The sequence below is a fragment of the Armigeres subalbatus genome, chromosome 2, assembly GCF_024139115.2.
Source record: "Armigeres subalbatus isolate Guangzhou_Male chromosome 2, GZ_Asu_2, whole genome shotgun sequence".
NCBI classification, from domain to species: Eukaryota; Metazoa; Arthropoda; class Insecta; order Diptera; family Culicidae; genus Armigeres; species Armigeres subalbatus.
The window spans coordinates 22,876,416-22,897,120 of NC_085140.1; the positions used below are offsets into that span (position 1 = coordinate 22,876,416).

The 20,705-nt window shown below is 42.3% G+C and overlaps 1 long non-coding RNA gene across 1 annotated transcript; it reads left to right on the top strand.

The window, feature by feature from the left end:
- Positions 1–5,773: 5,773 nt before the first annotated feature.
- Positions 5,774–12,358, top strand: LOC134218215 (uncharacterized). Its single transcript, XR_009981278.1, has 2 exons — positions 5,774–6,468; positions 11,551–12,358. It is a non-coding gene; the product is annotated as an uncharacterized LOC134218215 (long non-coding RNA).
- The last annotated feature ends 8,347 nt before the right edge of the window (positions 12,359–20,705 follow it).

The window sequence follows — 20,705 nt, forward strand, 5'->3', positions numbered from 1 at the left end:
GCATGTGTGTTTTAGCCGCGGACTGGAAGCAGAAACTACCGTATTCGAGGACCGACAAAATGGTTGTTCTATACAATGTCATAAGATCTTCGGGATGCGCTCCCCACCATGTTCTGGTTATTGATCGCATGAAGTTGATCCGTTTCTGGCATTTTTGTGTCAGATACACAATGTGCTTCCCGAAGGTACATTTCGAGTCGAACCAGACCCCGAGGTATTTAGAAGACATGCTATGAGTGATTGTCTTACCCATCAGTTGGAGCGGGAACTTTGCCGGCTTATGTTTTTTTTTAAAAAACAACCATCTCAGTTTTCTCCGGAGAGAATTCGATACCCAGCTTCGTAGCCCAAGTGGACAAATTGTCCAGAGTATCTTGCAACGATCAACTGCGATCAACAGATCAACTGCGGTTGGCCCCGAAACGGATACAACACAATCATCTGTAAGCTGCCTTAACGAGCAATTTTTTTATATCATTATTCAAAAGTTTTTGCAGGATTTTTTTTTTTCAAAAGAAAGCCGCCTTGAATTTACAAAAGGATTATAGCGATGATCACAGAAATTTCTGTAATAAATGCTCAAACATTGTACCGGGAGTTTTTCCGCAGGAAGTCACTAATCAATTTCTGCAAGAATTTCTAAAGCGATTTCCGTAGGGGATTTCTGCAAGTAAGCTCTGAAGTTTTTCCGCAGGTTATTTTTGGAGAACTTACTTGAACTCACGACAAAATTTCCAAATGAATTGCAGAATAATTTCCCAGGGGAATTTTTGTAAGAATACTCGGAGGAATTCCCACAGATGTTCTCGGAAGAATTTCCACAGACAATTTTGGAGCGACTTCAGACACTTCAGCAGATCCAAGGGCAGTTAGATTTCTGCAAACATTTCCCTGAAAATTTCTGCTAGATTTTCCGGAGGATGACCCGTAGAAATTTCTGGAATGATTGAAGGACTAATAACGGACTTTTTGTTTTGTTTTTTGTTTCTGTTGGAGTTTACTCAAATTATTCTGCCGTATTTCCAAAGAAATTTCTTCTGAAATTTCTCTGTAAATTCCGAAGGAATTTATGCTTATTCCGACTTAAAAATCAACGGAGCTTGAGCAACTTTTTTATAAGGTGTATTATTTGTTTATTGATACCAATTCAAATATTTGTTTTACAGAAGTTTTGTTTAAAAAACGGAGCTTCATTGTCTAATGCCTTAATATCTCAGCAGGTTTGTCTTGTGATCAATAACTACAAAAAAGTTGCATAATTAAATTGCGGTTTTGGCAGATTTTTTAATATTTGCTATGTTTATCTTTAATCAAGTATGATCAAATCTGGCCTAAACATTCATTTGTATAACAACGTATCTTGTGCCGAATTCTATAAAGCTCTATCAACAAAAAAACTGACCAACCAACGGAACAAAAAGCAAATCCGAAAAAGCGGTGCTTATTCAAATAGTTTTGACTGATTAGTTCTTGTTCCCTTAGATTCAGTACTTCTAGTGGTGAATAAGGCCATTTAGAAGGGTTGTAATACTTACCGCGGTTTTATTAGCATTTTGATACAAACATATGTTGCAAAAAAAAACGAACTTGAAGAAAAGACGTTCAATAAATTTTTATACAAAAATTGATATTTAACGTGTATTTGCTTAGAATTTAGCTCTGTATCGCGCGGATTAGGCGCGGAAATGGATCTCATGTCGCGCGGAAATGGCGCGGGTTTGATTTTAGTCTGCGCGGATTTGGCGCGAAAAATATTTCAGGATCTCCGTAACTACCCTGCCCTTCGATAGAGCACAGCTGGCGGTCGATACTTTCTTGCGTGTCCGGACGCACCTCGTCCCATGGTGGTGTCGTCGCACTGCTGGAACCGCTGCCAGTTCACTAGATGGTAGTTCCTCTTGGAGAGTTAGTGACAGTTGATCGACGAACCAATTTCGGGCATCACCGGATAATGATCCGAGCTGAGCTCCTAGTACACGATCGGTTGTGAGATGTGATCGTCCATGTTGGTTATGTACAGGTCTAACGTTGCGTGAACTCCGGACCGACTCAGCCGAGTGGAGGAATCCGGGCTCAGGATCGTGAAGTGACCTTCCTCCATGCCGTTGCTCCAGATGACACCGTTTCGATTGTCACAACTGTTGCCCCAGGCTTGATGCTTCGCGTTCAGCTCACCGGCAATGATGTACTGACCTTCCCGCTGTGTAAGCTTGACAATGTCCCTCCGAAAGGCGGCCGATGTACCATCGATTTCCTTGGCTTGAGTTGGGCAGTAGGCCACGATGAGGGGTGCTTACTCCGACGGAGTAGTGGCTTCTACCCCAACGGTCTCGATGATCTTGAGCTGCAGACTTGGCAGCAGCCGATAATTGACATTGTTTCTCAGTGCGATAGCCACTCCTCCTTCCCTGGAGTTGGACCGATCCAGAGTGTATGTAATTAAGAGTGGCGACACTGTCAGAATTGGAACAAAATTCATCTGTCATTCCCATACAAAATCGTGTTCCAAACGAGCAGGAGACCTGTCAAATGCGGCACATGTCGCCACTCTTAATTACATACACTCTGGACCGATCGAGTCTCATCACACGGAAGTCTGGAATACATTGTACACTCACTTTGGGCTTTTTTTTCAGGTGAATATCCGTGATGAATGCCACGTCGATCTCTCTCGTCGAGGAAACCAGCCAGCTCAATGGTTTTGCTCTTGAGTGAGCAATCGTTCCAATTTACCAGACCCACCCTAGTAGCCATTATAAATGACGAACATGTCCAGGGTAAAGATCTGGTTGAAGCGTGTTCTGCACCCGCGTAGTCGCGTTGCCAGTTGAGTGAAAATCGAAACTAGCTGCTCCGATATGTAGAGCGTCGCTCTCGGCTGGAAGGGGCTCATTGTCCTGACGAAGGAATCCAGGGGGAAGAAGTGGGGGCAATTCGCTGATCGATGGAGCGTGTGGTGTTGGAGCTTGAATCAATGCTCCAGCAACCGCCAGCCGTTTGTGAGGTTGCAAAGGTGAAAGTATTGGTATCGCTCGTCGGGGAGCCAGGATGTTGCCTCGTTGAGAGCAGAAACACGGTTCTTCATCAGCAGGGTCGTGGTGGATGCTTTCTTCCGGATTTTCAAAATTTCCGCCTGATTTGGACAGTCCTTGGTTGTAGCCCGGTGTTTGTCGCCGCAGTTGGCGCATTTGGGATCAGCCACCTCCATCTTGTCGCACTCTTTGGTCGGATGGGGCTCGCCACACTTGTTACAGCGCGGCTTCATGCAGCAATTCCTAGTGCCGTGCCCGAAGTTGAAGCAGTTAGTGCACTGCGTGACGTCGCGATGCACTGGCCGATATCGCTCCCAATCAACGACGGTTTAATTTTTAACGCCGACCAGCTTGAGGTTCTTCCACGTGGTGGAGCCGTACTCCAGGTGGACCAGGTAAAGCTGGTCGCGATATCTCCTCGTCTTGTTGTGACGTGCGATTTGGTGCACGGCCACTGGCTTCAGGCCGCAGCTCTCGAGTTCCGCAATGAGATCTTCCTTCATGTCGTGGAGTCCTCGCAGCAAAGCCTTGAGCGGCTTCGTGCCGGGGTAGTCATTAGTGTAGTACTCATACTTGTGGACCTCGAGGACCACTTTGGCGGATTACCGGTATCGTCGATTGGCAACGACGAATATACGTTGCAAGAGCTGTGCGCTTAAGCACCTTTCCCACGACCGAATCGGCCACCGAGTCTCCCATAACGGGTCCGAGAGAAAATAACGCCAACGCGACGAAGCGAAAACATAAACACAGCGAACGAACGGGATAAAACACTTGAAAAATGCGCGAGCAAAAAGCACGTCCTTACGCGCTACTATCACGAATTGGAATGTATAAATTTATTTGCTCCTCCTATATTTATGCTGAATTATTGACAGCTACTGTGATAATTCATAGCTTGCTTGATTATTTTCTAATAGAACGCCTACTTGATCTCCAACACTCCCATTAGCTGATGCCATTAGTGATTCATTTGTCTCCGCCACGTACCGTCCGCCATCTGCACCCCTCCATAAATGGTACAGAGCACTTTCCTTTCAAAAACTACAAGTGCGCGTTGGTTCTCCACGAGTATTGTCAAGGTCTCGTGTCCTTAGAGGACTACCGATTTGATGAACATTTCGTAACCAAACTGAAGGTACGGAGAATAATTGTATATTCAAACAGAGTAACTAGTGGTTTCCTCCTTAGCCGTGCGGTAAGATGCGTGGCTAAAAAGCAAGACCATGCAGAGGGTGGCTGGGTTTGATTCCCGGTGCCGCTCTAGGCAATTTTCGGTTTAGAAATTGTCTCGACTTCCCTGGACATAAAAGTATCATCGTTATAGCCCCGGTTATAGCCTCATGATAGGCGAATGCAGAAATGGTAACTTGGCATAGAAACCTCGCAGTTTATAACTGTGGAAGTGCTTAATGGCGGCAATGTCCCAGTGGCGGATGTAATGCCAATGAAGAAGAAGACGTGTGGTGTCAAAAATACTTGCAATTTTCTGACACTATGCGTCTCCGTTTTTCTCTGCGGGTATCGTTTTCGGAGGTCACCAATGGGCTCAAGTACACGAAATTTGAACCACCTTGATTTGGTTTGTTTGATTGAGTCCTTGGCGTGAAGGGTTCCACAACGAATCATGCATTTAGCATTCATGTGTTAATGTTTGGTTCCATGAGTCCGGCTCGGCTCGAGAGCCGCCACCCGTTTCTGAAAGGAGTTGCTCCGGGATGACAAAGGACACACCTTACCTTCACCGCTGCTTGGATACGAAATGTATTCATTTGATTTATTTAGTTTACATCTAAACAGATAACACTGAATCACTAATATGACGCCACCACAGACAAACAGACATAACACATTGAACATTTACTCAACAAATTCATCGTCGTTCAAACACTAACGACATCTGTTGATTTCAGTCAGTTGGGCAAATCACGAACCAGATGGCGGTAGTGAGCTAACGTCAAACTCGAGCAAAAACGATGCGCGCGCCACGAGTGATCGATTGGCCAACTAATGATTATTTGAATTGATCAGTAAATCAGTGAACGATGGAAATTTGACGAGTGTTATGTCTGTTTGTCTGTGACGCCACAATACATGGTTCGAGGCCGCATCTCTCCATCCTCGAATGCGCCCCACGCTCGCCAAGTCATTTTGCATATCGTACCTGCCGGATCGGAAGCAAACACCATTTTTGCAGCCTCGGCCTGAAAGTCTCCCTAATAAAGACAATAAAAAAAAATCTTTGCAGGGTTGCTGTCCGGCATTCTTGAAACATGCCCTGCGCATCCTTTCAAGCTACCTTCTGGATACTGGGTTCGCCGTAGAGCTGGATGAGCTCGAGATTCATTCTTCACCGCCACACACTGTCTTCTTGCACACCGCCAAAGATGGTTCTAAGCACCCATCTCTCGAGAATTGTCCATGTTTCATGTTCGTAGAGGACTACCGGTCTTATCAGCGTCCTGTACATGAAACATTTGGTGAGGTGGTGAATATTTTTTTACCGCAGTTTCTTCTGGAGCCCGTAGTAGGCCCGACTTCCACAGATGATGTGCCTTCGTATTTCACGACTAACATTGTTATCAGCCGTTAGCGAGGATCCAAGGTAGACGATCCACCTCGAAGGTATCCCCGTCTATCATAACACTGCTTCCAAGGCGGGCCCGCCCACAAGCATGTACTTTGTCTTCGATGCATTCACCATTCACCAGTCCAATTTTTGTTGTTTCACGTTTCAGGCGGGTGTATAGTTCTGCCACCTTTGTAAATGTTCGGCCGACAGTGTCCATGTTATCCGTGAATCTAATAAATTGACTGGATCTGTTGTCTGGCTCTCCGTATGACACCTTCTAGCGCGATGTTGAACAACAGGCACGAAAGTCCATCACCTTGTCTTAGTTCCCGGCGCGATTCGAACGAACAGGAGTGTTCGCCCGAAATCTTCACACAGTTTTGCATACCACCCACCGTTGCTTTGATCAGTCTGGTAAGCTTCCCAGGGAAGCTGTTCTCGTCCATAATTTTCAAAAGCTCTATGCGGTCTATACTGTCGTACGCCGCCTTGAAATCCATGAATAGATGGTGCGTTGGGACCTGGTATTCACGGCATTTTTGAAGGATTTGCCGTGCAGTAATGATCTGGTCCGTTGTCGAGCGGCCGTCAACGAAGCCGGCTTGATAACTTCCCATGAACTTATTCACTAATGGTGACAGACGACGAAAGATAATCTGGGATATCACTTTGTAGGCGGCATTGAGGATGGTGATCGCTCGATTTTCTCACACTCCAGCTTGTCGCCTTTCTTGTAGATGGGGAACATAACCCCTTCTTCCACTCCTCCGGTAGCTGTTCAGTTTCCCAGATTCTGGCTATCAGTTTGCGCAGGCAAGTGGCCAGCTTTTCCGGGCCCATCTTGGCTTAATACCCGAAATATAGGTGTAAATATCCATCAATTATGACGCTACTTCTGGCGAATGCTCGCACTGATCTGTTGACAGATGTATGCGATTGATCAACACGATCAATCTGTCATCATCGTCATCAACAATCATACGCAAGGGGAATGAATCTAAAAGTATAAGGTATGTATGCACCTCACATCTCCCTTCTGCACAAAAAAAAATAAATGCGTCGGCAATTATGGTCATTAAGTATATAGATATGCAGAGCAGGCCACTGCTCTGACTATCATACCATGAGCATGTGTTCCATCTTTTTTTTTTGCCGTTTTGTTTTCTTCTTCAATGGCTCTACATTTCATCTAGAGCTTGGCCTACTTTTCGACTTAGTGTTCTTCTACTATTTTCACAGTTATAAATTGAACGCTTTTCTACGCTCGCCATTGCATGAATATGTATCTTGCGTGGCATGTACTATGAATACATTGTGTCGAAAATGTTTCCCATTCGAAAACGGGCAAGGCCGGACCGAGAATTCTACTTGCCATTTCCAGATCAGCAATGCTCCGCCTTTGCTTGCCAGACAAACTGAAGAATCCATTTAAAATCTATAGATTTATTGAATAATCGTTATGAAATACTCAAAGCCATTCCCCACGCGAGGTTGACTTGCCATTTGTCTCAAGAATCCAGGGGCCACCGTGCATGAAGACTGAGTCTTACAATTAAATCAAATATGAATGGAAAAGTAATGGGCGTAGACGCCATCTTGTTTCCTATAGAATCGTCAAAAGCTGTTCCAATCCGACATGTTTACATTTATTTAAACATCAGAAGCAAGCTAAACGTTCTTAAAGCTCCATTATTATTTTTACCTCTCTTTATGATTTCATACGTTGCCATCACGACACTTCTTCGCATGGCCCACTAAAGGGTTGCTAATATAAACCATCAAAGTGCAATCACACAATACAATAAAGTTTAGTAATAACGTTTCTAGTTAATTATGCTCGAACAATCGACTGTATGGTTTTGACAAAATTATAAATATTAGCTACAAAACATATTACACCAGAATGCTAACGATTGTCTATATTAGTTATATTCAATGAGAGCTTGAAATAAGCTATGTTTGTTTCCATCGATCATTCAACCACTTAAACCTTATTAAAATCAGTGTGTTGAATTCAGTTACCAATTAGAAAACCAACGAAGTGTCCATTGAGCATTTGATCTTTAACCGGCATGACTGTGTATTTGAGCTGTGAAGGCATATCTCCTTGAAGGTGCACAAAGAAGTTAAGGACGTTTTGTCTTGGTTCAGTTTTGCGATGACCTTTATCTTTAACTTATGTTAACTCGTAGGTGATAATGTTTCTAATCTTCGAGGTATATTATAGATATTATTAATTTAAAGACTATGGAGATATATAGTATTTCACCAGATACTTTTTTTTTAACTCACACTTATTTCCGATAGATCGAATTTTGTTAAAATTCATGAGCAGTTATACTTGGTTATACGAAGCCGTATAGGCCTTTTCATGTGACACTGCCGGGGCTGCACTTGTTTACAACCGCTGAACAGGCCTGCAAGTCCGAAGCTGTCACTTTCATAGAAGAACTGTCAATTGACGGTAAAATCAGCTGATTTTAAACGTCTCGTGAAAAAGGCCTATACCGTGGACCCCCGATAATTTGAACGGTACCTCATTCAAATTAACGGGGTTCATTTTTAATTTGAACTTCTGGTTACTCTATTTGCATCAGAAAAACTGGTTTCTGGCTGCTCTTTTTGCTGGTTTGTTTTGATTCTGCATTCCGTTTCACGATGTTCCATTTTTCTTTTCTCGATTCCACGTGTTAAATGACGTTTGAACTATTTTTAATTTGAACGATGTTCAAACGAACGGGGTTCAAATTAAAAAGTGTTCAGATTAAAAGCGGTCATATTACCGGGGGTCCACGGTACAGTGATTTGATTTCCGACATGATTTGACGTATATATGCGTTCAAATCCGGAGAAAGAAACGAGTGTCATACGCGGTACAATGCCACCCTACCCAACATAGTTTTTGGTACTTCTGTTTTTGGTTCCCAGTTTCTGGGTAGTATACCGCAATTCAGCTGCTTATTTTGGGCAATTGACTCGTATATAGTAAATGTTTATTATTGACAATTAACTTTTCCTGGCGAAAACTTTTTGTTTGTATAGCTTTTAAATGTCTAAAACTAGCACTAGCCTCCGAAGCTTTAATATCATGAATTAAATGAGGTCGTAGGTACAAAACAGATCGGCATGTTTGCTGTGGAATGCTTGGTCTTGAAACACTTGCAAACCTGCTGGCGGAAGGCTAGCTCTACATTTAGCAATTACATCAGAGCTTGAAATATTCGATTATTTTTATATGAAACCCATCGGCCTTCTTGGTTACTTCACTTCTAAACATATTTATATTCGGCACTGCACCGTCAATTTTCGAAATGAATATGGGTCAGTGAGTATTTATTTAAATATCACAAATTATCAAATAATCGTAAAACTGAACACATGTTTGATGATTTAAATAAATACACGCATAGATCTAATCCCGACGTTCAATTGAGGGCATTTTTAGCGCAAAATGTCAGTATAATCAATGCTAAATGCTATTTTTTCGCGCGCAGCTACCATGTTCAGTGGTAATCAATTGAATGAATTTATGAAGAAGTAAACTGAATATTATTCTATGGTTTGAATAATCAAAACACGATTGTCAAAACTCGGAGCGAATGTGCCTCATGAAAGTGAATATTTTATGCTCTGATTACAATTTACTTTCACAATTTCAATTTACAACAACAATCAGCAGCAACGCATGCTTTCTTTTCGTTTTCTTTCGCTTTGAATATATGGACCTTCCCGTTTGTCGATAGTTCATAATGTTTTTGATTCACAATGAGTTCTCTTTGAAACTTGCAGTTTGTTCTACTGTTGCCTTCCTGTCGTAGGTTCAATCCCAGCCCCGGTAAGTTCTTCTACTTCGTATCTTCCTCTATTTTTCTTATTTTTTTAGCAATCTTCTTCATACCGTTTCCATCTTTACCCTATAACTTCAACATGACTACTTTAGCAGTATCTGCTAGAATTTAAAATAAATGAAAGTTCGTTTCTGCATTGAAAAAGGCCATCCTTTCTTTCCCATCACAGTGGTAACCCGTTACTCAACCTGGCATATACTCGTGTAGATAAATTCTGACTTGCAGTGGGCGAGCGACTGCGTCACCATTTCTCTCCCCTTCCTTCACATTGTCTGATATCTGACGTAGCAGAGTCATTGAGACTCAACAATAGGTCATTTCATAAGACACTGCCGAGACACTGTACTTGTTTACAACCGCTGACCAGATCTTTCAAACCCGATGCCGTCACTTTCATAGTGACATCATCACTTTTATTTTACCATCACTGTCAATTGAGCTCAATATAACCCAACCAGTCGAATTGATACTAGTGCCACCAAACGGTTGGATTTAAAGGTAGTTGTTTCAAATTCATGATCAACTTCGCAGAAGAAGACCATTTTATTAAACATACTCGCACTCGCCGCACCGTATTTCAGTTTTCAACATCGCGAGCTAACGTTTTATAAAACACATTTCATGAATCTCATTTTTTTAGTCAAATGTTATTTATTTTGAATCTGTTTTATTACTATCACTCATTTTCTTTTTCAAATTGGTTTCAATTTGCCGCTTTAACAGTTTTACAGTTAGCCGTTAAAGTAAAACAAACACACGCTGATGAGGCAACTCCTCGAAGCTTTGTTCTCCAATGAGTAAAATTCCATATACATATTTTTGACTCCTTCACGATAATTGTGGTGAGAGATCGATTTTGAGGATATACGCAGGAAAATAAGTGTATTTACACATGACGAAGCGAATATTAGTGTGCGTGCGACAAAACGCCACTCACCTCAATATTATCCTCCTGTTCAACCTTCTTTGATGTTTGTTTGAAAACACCCGGGCCCTTTCAACTACTTATCACATTTTTGTTATAAAGCCATTTTGTAACGGCATTTTTTTGACTCGCTATATTTTTCCTCTTCGGCGGATTTCAGCATATGCCATTTGTTCACATTCCACTCTTGCAGCGGCGTTTTAATAATTGCCATATTTTTTCTCTTCGGCGGTATTCAATACACGCCGTTTTACTCCAGTAGTTTTCTTCATATGCCATTTGTTTTACAGCAGGACGTTTTCTTTATTTAGCATTTTTGTCTTCCGGCGGTTTTCCTTACTCGCCTTTTTGTTATGCACCGGGAGTTTTTTTTCCCCCTACCAGCGGTTTCCAATATACACCATTTTAAATACTCATATGGTTTTCTCTTTACTCTATTTTTTTGTTCTTAATGACGTTAACTGACGGTTTACTTTACTCGCCATTTTCTTCAACTGTTTTCGTTACCGAGAGTTTTCTTTACTCATTTTCATTACTTTACATACTTTACACACGCGCAGGCGGTTTACTTTACTCGCCATCTTTTCCTCTTTTTCTGGTGGTTTTCAATACACACCGTTTTTCCCTGACGGTTTACATTACACGCCATTTTCTCACTGGCGGTTTTCTTTACTCGCCATTGTTTTTGTACCGTGAGTTTCCTTTACTCGACATTTTCCCCGGCGGTTTTCAATACACGCCGTTTTTCTCCAGTGGTTGTATACACTTTTTTTTGTGCCGGCGGTTTTCTTTACACGCCTGTTTTCATCGCAACTGTCTTACCTCGTTACTTCCAGCTTTTCGTAATGCGACCACCGTCACTTCAATAATAAAAAACCATCACGACAGTTCACTTTTTTGAAATTATTCACCGCCACATTTCTGGTATGTCCCATGACGAGTGATTCCTTTTTGAGATTTCTTAATTGTTGTTGATTTTTCTGTTGGTCCTGTCTTTGGTCGCCAATGTAAATATCCATCAATTATGACGCTACTTCTGGCGAATGCTCGCACTGATCTGTTGACAGATGTATGCGATTGATCAACACGATCAATCTGTCATCATCGTCATCAACAATCATACGCAAGGGGAATGAATCTAAAAGTATAAGGTATGTATGCACCTCACAATAGGCAATCAACTTTAAATGTACCTACCTACTGAAGTTGTACTGTCCAACAATCGTAGCTACTACTTGGCCACAGAGGCTCCGACTTTACCCGGACCGAAACAAATTTCCTGGGGGCGGAATCAAAGTTGTACAACATATCGGAGCGTGTATGGGGCCCCTTAGGAGAAATTCATATCATATAGAGAGGTGGACCATTTGGACAGCAGGCATTTCAGTTGTCATGTGTCCAAGTGAAACATTGGAGACGAGTATAAGGGATGCTGTCTGAATAATCCTTCTTTCTATTTCAACTAATTGAAATTTGTCAGCTGGATAGTTCCCACAATGATTATAAATTATAATATCAAATAATTGTACAACTGTGAAGCTCAAATTCATGCAAATACGTATTTGTCACTTCCACATACTTGCTTCTGAATCATTCAAATGGTGTACACAACATATAAGGACAAGAGATGAAAAATCAATCTGTTAAAAAACGAAAATCCATTGATACAAAACAGTACCCTAAAATAAATTGAAAACCTGTTTCTTCCCCATCTTCCTGAAGAAAAAAAAAACAAATTTGAAGAAAAAGTAATATGAAAAATTGCTAGTAAAACAATGGTAATGAAGATACATTACATTAGTTTGTAAAATATTCCACAAAATGACATGAGAACAGAAAGATAAAAAAAAACCTTGCTAAGAGTAAGTATTGGGACCATCAAGAAGGCAGGAGAAACAATCAGAAGTTAGCACTGACAACAGCACGAACAGTATCGGCACGATATTTCTGAAAGAAGGGTAATTATAGACAAATTGATCACCATATGACAAAAAAAATAATCAGACACACCTCACAGCTGCACCCTTATTGGTACTACGGTGAAGAGCATGTTTGCTAATTATGGACATGGATGTCAAACTCACTAGCCGATTCTCAGCACTTCCATTTTTGAGGCACACATTACAGCTAGTTGCCCTTCGTGCAGGAGCGGTATTCAATTTTTCACGGTACATATATGAATCATTTATTGACACGATTCCAAAATCCGTTCAGTACGAACAATACCAATGGAGTGCAAATCCGAAGTGCAAAAATGAATTATCGAGTCACCTTTAGCTTATTTTACCTTAATTTTTTTTTTCAAATATATAATTTGTTATGCAATTATCTTTTGACAATTTTTATTTATTTACAAAAAAAGGATTTCCTTATGCAAAATATTGATTTCACTGAGAAAAATGTTAAATTATCATTGTACTTTAGTAATAAAAATTGCCAATATTATGATTTGTGCCTCTAGAACAGAAGTGCAGAAAAAGCACGACATCGGATTCTGAATCATGCCACATAGAGCGCGCTCGTTCAAGATGAGATGAGCCATTTTTGACAGCCAATTTTTAGCATAAAAGTCCTATAGTAGTTAAATAATATTCCTCGAAGCTAGGTTTTTGAACAAAAAAAAATTATATATACGTGCCTGATGCATGCGAACTGTAATCCAAGCAACCAATGCCAGGCAGGTTTCCAAAGCGCCGAGCTAGGTGTTGCTTGGATATCCCCACCTTAGCAAAAGTGCAGCCATTTTTCTAAAAATAAATCTGTAATAACTGAAATGTTCTTCTGATAGGTTCCATCTGTGTTACTTTCCGTAGTGTTTGTGGTGAAAATGTCCAATGTGAGGATATGAAAAAGTAACGAAAAAAAAAAACAAACTTGAGCTTAATATGTCAAACATCCCCGCTGAAGCCGCAAAAAAAAATTAACACAATCTGTATTTTGTGGGCGATTTTCTTGTCTGAGAGCTTTCTCAACCTGAAAATAAACCGTACTACTGTACCAATAATTGTGATCCCTTCAAAATGATAGGTAAAGAGTGTTCTGTTTCCTAAATTTATGTTTTCGTTGTTTAGTCTCATTATATAATAATAAACTTTATGTAGATGGTTGATTATATACATAACTTATCTATATATATCCAGCGGTTGGCAGAGCAGATGAAAAAAAAATCAGAATGCTAAATTAGATAACGATTAGTGCGAAGATACAAAACACGCAAGCATGATAGAGATCTAACTAGACCACTTGGAAACAATTAAGAAAATTTAAAAAAAACTGTACCTTGTAATTAAACTGCGACTAAGGATAGCCAAGAATAGCGATACAAAATTGGTGAGAAACTACTACAAAAATACCCTAATATAAAGTAGTTATGTTTTTGTTTTCCTACTGTATAAATCTCGATGATACGAGAGAGTCCTTATGATACAAGAAACCAACAAAAAGGTTAAAACAAACACGTTAGCTGTAAGTGAAGCCACACTGTTATTGTCGATATTTATTTTGCTAAGAGATAGACATTTGAAACATGATAAAAATGATATATTGAAAATAATAATAATAAAACTACGAAAAGTCCTCCACTGGTTCTCGAGGGCAGTGCTAATGAAAATAAATACAAACACAAAATGGCAAACCTTGCAACTCAAAACACAGTAATGATTGTTGAACAAGAAATGAAACCCAACCGTAAGAACATGTGCACACGACCCGAAGGGACATTTGTGTGAAATTTGGTTTATTGAACTAATTTCCAGAAACAAACATTCAATCGTAAAAATAAACAACAAACTCAAACAAAAGTACCCCCGTGTATATTCCCGTTATATACATGTGACGTCGTAAAGGCATGAAAGTGAGAGATAAATGAAAATTATAAACAATTAGATGTATATACACGAAAGATTGTAAGAAAAAAAAAATGAATCATATGTTCTGCTACTTCACGGCAGTGAGTATCACACTTCAAATGGTATGACATCAGTTGTTTTAAACTTCTCTTGTATTTCATGGGATCTGGAACCGGGAGTCTAATGCCCGGCATGCGTGGATCTATTCATCACATCAGTCTGACCGGTGAGAGGATTCCTATTTGTTTTTCTACCCCTATGCCTTCTGAGCCTGCCGCATAGTGGTCTAGTTCTCTTAGGGCCAATTTCTTCACCTCCGCTTAACTCTTAAGCGGTGCTTACCCATACACTTAAACCGGGTTTAAGCACTAAGCGGAGGTGAAGAAATCGGTCCTTAGGGCCGATTTCTTCAACCATTCTTCACAACTTTAGGTGGCTCTAGAACAGTGGTGCTCAGCATTTTGGGCGTTTAATCTACTTGTCACACAATAAAAATGTGCTTTCACCTTACAGGTTAGTACTTGGACGAAAGCTTTCAATTATATCTATCAGCTGAGGATATTATGTGTATTATGTATACATTATGCTAATATGTATGATTAAAGGTTCCTCCAAACACACGCGATGGGCACGGCAAATTCTTGGTAAAGTGTACCATTGGTACTTCGTGTACCTGAAGGAATAAAATAGACCCCATCTTGCGGTCCTTAGGCTCTTACCCAGCAACTCCTATCCCTACCTCCCCGTGGTGCTGTCCGCGAAGATCGGGTAACCAACCCCGGTGGGAACTATGGTCGTTTGCTGACAGGGAAGGGGGGGGGTTTACTCCTCCGGAGGTGCAAAGCTTACTGAGCGTCTGTTCCCCATGTCAGGATCGGCTCACAACAGCGTCTGTTCTCCATGTTAGGGGCGGCTGATCATCGTCCGAGTGCCAGCGAGGGACTCTAAGTGAAACTGTGCACCATGGTCCACCTGAAATAAGGAGGAATGGTCCTCCGGAAATTTAGGGGGCTTGGTGTCAGGCCCTGCAAGCCAGCGTTTAAAAAAACATACGCAACGAACAATCAAAGAGAGTACGGACCGGAACCATCGGCGAAGACCACTGCGACGAAAAGGGACTAGCGATTGGAAACTCGGTTCGTGGAACTGCAAATCTCTCAACTTCATCGGGAGCACACGCCTACTCGCCGATGTGCTCAAGGATCATGGATTCGGCCTCGTAGCTCTGAAGGAAATTTGTTGGAAGGGATCAATGGTGCCAACGTTTAGAGGTAATCATACCATATATGGGAGCTGCGGCAACACACACGAGCTGGGAACAGCTTTCATAGTGATGGGCGATATGCAAAGGCGCGTGATCGGGTGGTGGCCGATCAATGAAAGAATGTGCAGGTTGAGGATCAAAGGCCGGTTCTTCAACTTCAGCATAATCAACGTCCATAGCCCACACTCCGGAAGCACTGATGATGATAAGGACGCATTCTACGCGCAGCTGGAACGTGAGTACGACAGCTGCCCAAGCCACGACGTCAAAATCATCATAGGAGATTTGAACGCTCAGGTTGGCCAAGAGGAGGAGTTTAGACCGACCATTGGAAAGTTCAGCGCTCACCGGCTGACGAACGAAAACGGCCTACGACTAATTGATTTCGCCGCCTCCAAGAATATGGCCATTCGTAGCACCTACTTCCAACACAGCCTCCCGTATCGGTACACCTGGAGATCACCACTGCAGACAGAATCACAAATCGACCACGTTCTGATTGATGGACGGCACTTCTCCGACATTATCGACGTCAGGACATATCGTGGCGCTAACATCGACTCTGACCACTATCTGGTGATGGTTAAACTGCGCCCAAAACTATCCGTCATCAACAATGTTCTGTACCGACGACCGCCGCGGTACGACCTAGAGCGACTGAAGCAACCTGATGTCGCCACTGCATACGCGCAGCATCTCGAGGCAGCGTTGCCCGAAGAGGGTGAGCTCGATGGGGCCCCTCTTGAGAACTGCTGGAATACAGTCAAAGTGTGGTGATCGAAAGGTGGAAGCAGCACTACGAGGAACATTTGAATGGCGCTGAGAGTACAGGCAGTGAAAGTCAAAGCAGCGGAGGAGATGACTACGTCAGTTCAGCGGACGATGGAAGCCAACCAACCCCCACCTTGAGGGAAGTTAAGGATGCCATTCAGCAGCTAAAGACCAATAAAGCAGCTGGTAAGGATGGTATCGGAGCTGAGCTCATCAAGATGGGCCCGGAAAAGCCGGCCACTTGCCTGCACAAACTGATAGTCAGAATCTGGGAAACCGAACAGCTACCGGAGGAGTGGAAGGAAGGGGTTATATGCACCATCTACAAGAAAGGCGACAAGCTGGAGTGTGAGAACTTTCGAGCGATCACCATCCTTAATGCCGCCTACAAAGTGATATCCCAGATCATCTTCCGTCGTCTGTCACCATTAGTGAATGAGTTCGGGAAGTTATTTTGAGGGTGAGATATATTAGGAGTTGGGCAATCCACTTTTAGAGTGCATTGATGACAGATATGCAACTATCGTATAACGGTTTGGTTGCCAACACTAACTAGTAAATAGCAGGCCATGACTTTGCCCCTTTCCTCGTCGACAACAAAACGGAGTCGCACGCGCGATTAGACAGCACACCCCGTGATAGCTCGTTCGGCAGAACTAGGCCGCACATTTGGCGATCCTGCTAGGTTGTTCCTGATTGGAAATAATTGTTTTGTAAGTATCCTGTGGGCGTGATTGGGACATTTTTTCATCGGTTTCGACTTGTAATGTCGAAGACGCTCTGGAAGAGCGTCGGATTAATAAATTTGCTCATCGGTTTTGACTTGTAGTGTCGAAGACGCTCTGGAAGAGCGTCGGATTAAATGATTTGCACATCGGTTTCGACTTGTGATGTCGAAGACGCTATGGAAGAGTGTCGGATTGATAAATTTGCTCATCGGTTTCGACTTGTAGTGTCGAAGACGCTTTGGAAGAGCGTCGGATTAAATGATTTGCACATCGGTTTCGACTTGTGATGTCGAAGACGCTCTGGAAGAGCGTCGGATTGAATGATTTGCACATCGGTTTTGACTTGTGATGTCGAAGACGCTATGGAAGAGCGTCGGTTTGATAAATTTGCTCATCGGTTTCGACTTGTAGTGTCGAAGACGCTCTGGAAGAGCGTCGGATTAAATGATTTGCACATCGGTTTCGGCTTGTGATGTCGAAGACGCTCTGGAAGAGCGTCGGATTGAAAAATTTGCTCATCGGTTTCGACTTGTAGTGTCGAAGACGCTCTGGAAGAGCGTCGAATTAAATGATTTGCACATCGGTTTCGACTTGTAATGTCGAAGACGCTCTGGAAGAGTGTCGAATTGAATGATTTGCACATCGGTTTCGACTTGTGATGTCGAAGACGCTCTGGAAGAACGTCGGATTGATAAATTTGCACATTGGATTCGACTTGTGATGTCGAAGACGCTCTGTAAAAGCGGCGGATTGAATGTTTTGTCTATCGGATTCGACTTGTGATGTCGAAGACGCTGTGGGAAGCGTCGGAATGAATGATTTGCTCATCGGTTTGGACTTGTAGTGTCGAAGACGCTCTGGAAGAGCGTCGGATAAAATGATTTGCACATCGGTTTCGATTTCTGATGTCGAAGACGCTGGATTGACAAATGTGTTGTTTCTCAACGGTTTTTACATAAAAAAGTTGAAGGCGCTCTGGAAGAGCGCCAGCATAAATGATTTGTTTTCTCATCGATTTCGATATGTGATGTCGAAGCTGCTGTGGTAAAGCACTGGATTGAATGTTTTGGCTTGTGACGTCGAAGACGCTCTGGAAAAACGCCAAAAAAAAGTTATTTGTTTTCTTATTGGTTAAAGGAGTTAAAATGTCGAAAGAATTCTGGAGTAGCGGAGTTTCTTCTTGTGTTGTCGAAGGTGCTCTGGAAGAGTATCGGATTGTTGCAGCTTTTGATGGTGAAGGTTGTGTAATATGGGGCACACACTTGTGGTATTCGTACCATGGTACAAGGCGACAAGAAAATAATTTCAAGGCTATCTTTAATGAAGACAAGATTTCAAGATTTTTGTACCATGGTACGAATACCACAAGTGTGTCCCCCATATAAAAGAAGGGCGGATTGTTCGCGTCAAAGCAACGTTAATGCGGATCAGCAGAACACAACTATTCAAATTTGAATTTCGAAGGTGTTGTGTGAGAGTACCGGACTTATATTGGCTTGAACTTGAAGGGCATAGTATGTTTGGCGAACATCCGATATTGTTTTGATTTTCCCATTGGAAGGCCATCAAATTGTATTGGATATGGACTGCCGGATCGAATTCTATTGGTTTTGGATTGCAATGCTGAAAATATTCGCAAAAAAAAAATAGAAGGAATACAGCTGGAGGATCATGAGTTTGAAAGAGCTAACATGGATTAGAATATTAGTTGTGAAAATTGGATGGACAAAATACATAACCATGCAATGGCAGGCATAAATAAAACTTTCAATTAATTACTGTGAAAATGCTAAAGAACACATAAATAGTAAACCGAGAACTAGTTATAATGCAGAGCCATGGAAGATGAGGAGAATGAAAAAAAAATTGATCATTTTATATGAATGTTTGACTTTAGCATTCCATTATAAAAACGTTCCCAGACCAAGAATAAAACTTTGTTCATGGAATAGGAATATTGGATAAGCTTTTCTTGTTCATACATTGGATTTGAGTATCAGATTGGGAAATCATATTGAAATATTTGAATTCCAATTTGAATTAGGATGATTTTGAATATAGGAATTGAGTACGGATATTGGATACTGGATTGTAAAATTAGAAAAAAAATGCGATGTAAATAGTTGTTTATGAAAATCCTAAGTCAATGGTTTTTTTCTCTTTTTTAGTGAGAGAAGAAGGGGAATGTGAGGGTGAGATATATTAGGAGTTGGGCAATCCACTTTTAGAGTGCATTGATGACAGATATGCAAATATCGTATAACGGTTTGGTTGCCAACACTAACTAGTAAATAGCAGGCCATGACTTTGCCCCTTCCCTCGTCGACAACAAACGCGCGATTAGACAGCACACCCCGTGATAGCTCGTTCGGTAGAACTAGGCCGCACAGTTATCAAGCCGGCTTCGTTGACGGCCGCTCGTCAACGGACCAGATCTTTACTGTACGGCAAATCCTTCAAAAATGCCGTGAATACCAGGTCCCAACGCACCATATGTTCGTTGATTTCTAGGCGGCATATGACAGTATAGACCGCGTAGAGCTATGCAAAATTATGGATGAGAACAGCTTTAGAACAAGCAACGGGAGATGGTGTGCAAAATTGTGTGAAGATTTCGGGCGAACACTGGGGACTAAGACAAGGTAATGAACTTTCGTTCCTGTTGTTCAAAATTGCGCTAGAAGGTGTCATGCGGAGATCCGGGTGTAACAGCCGGGGTACGATTTTCAACAGATCCAGTCAATTTATTTGCTTCGCGGATAACATGGACATTGTCGGCCGAACATTTGCAAAGGTGGCAGAACTGTACACCCGCCTGAAACGTGAAGCAACAAAAGTTGGACTGGTGGTGAATGCGTCAAAGACAAAGTACATGCTTGTGGGCGGAACCGAGCGCGACAGGGCCCGCCTGGGAAGCAGTGTTAGACTTGCAGTGTTGACTTGCTAGCACTCGGAGTATTCGAGAGACGGGTGCTTAGGATCATCTTTGGCGGTGTGCAAGAAGACGGTGTGTGGCTGCGAAGAATGAACCACTAGCTTGCCCAGCTATACGGCGAACCCAGTATCCAGATGGTATAGCTAAAGCCAGAAGGGTACGATGGGCAGGACATGTTGCAAGAATGCCGGACAGCAACCCTGCAAAGATGGTGTTCGCCTCCGATCCGGTAGGTACGAGACGGCGTTGAGCGCAGCGAGCGAGATGGGCAGACCAGGTGCAAAACGACTTGGCGAGCGTGGGGCGTATCCGAGGATGGAGAGATGCGGCCTCGAACCGTGTATTGTGGCGTCAAATTGTTGATTCAGTGTTATCTGTTTAGATGTAAACTAAATAAATGAATGAAATGAATGAAACACACGTGATGCGACAGTCGCGACGCGATTCTAGCGCTTAGCGACAGCGATTCTGTCGCCGTTGGTATGGAAGCGTAAATAGAACATTGCCTGCAGCGACCCAACGATAGAATCGCGGCGACTAGTTGTCGTCGTCACGGTAATAAAATCACTTAGGTCTGGGGGAGCCTTAAAGCTCATTTTTAATGTGTGAAAAGCAAATTAAGGAAAAAACGTCCAAAGTGCTGGGCCCCACTGCTCTAGAAGGTGCTGCTTCATAATGGCCCAGTATTTTTCTATAGGCTGTAGTGAGCCTTCAGGAGAGGAAGAAGCCGCTTTTGGAGACACTCTTCGAAAATACGCTTGTACAATTCGCTTGTCGAATTA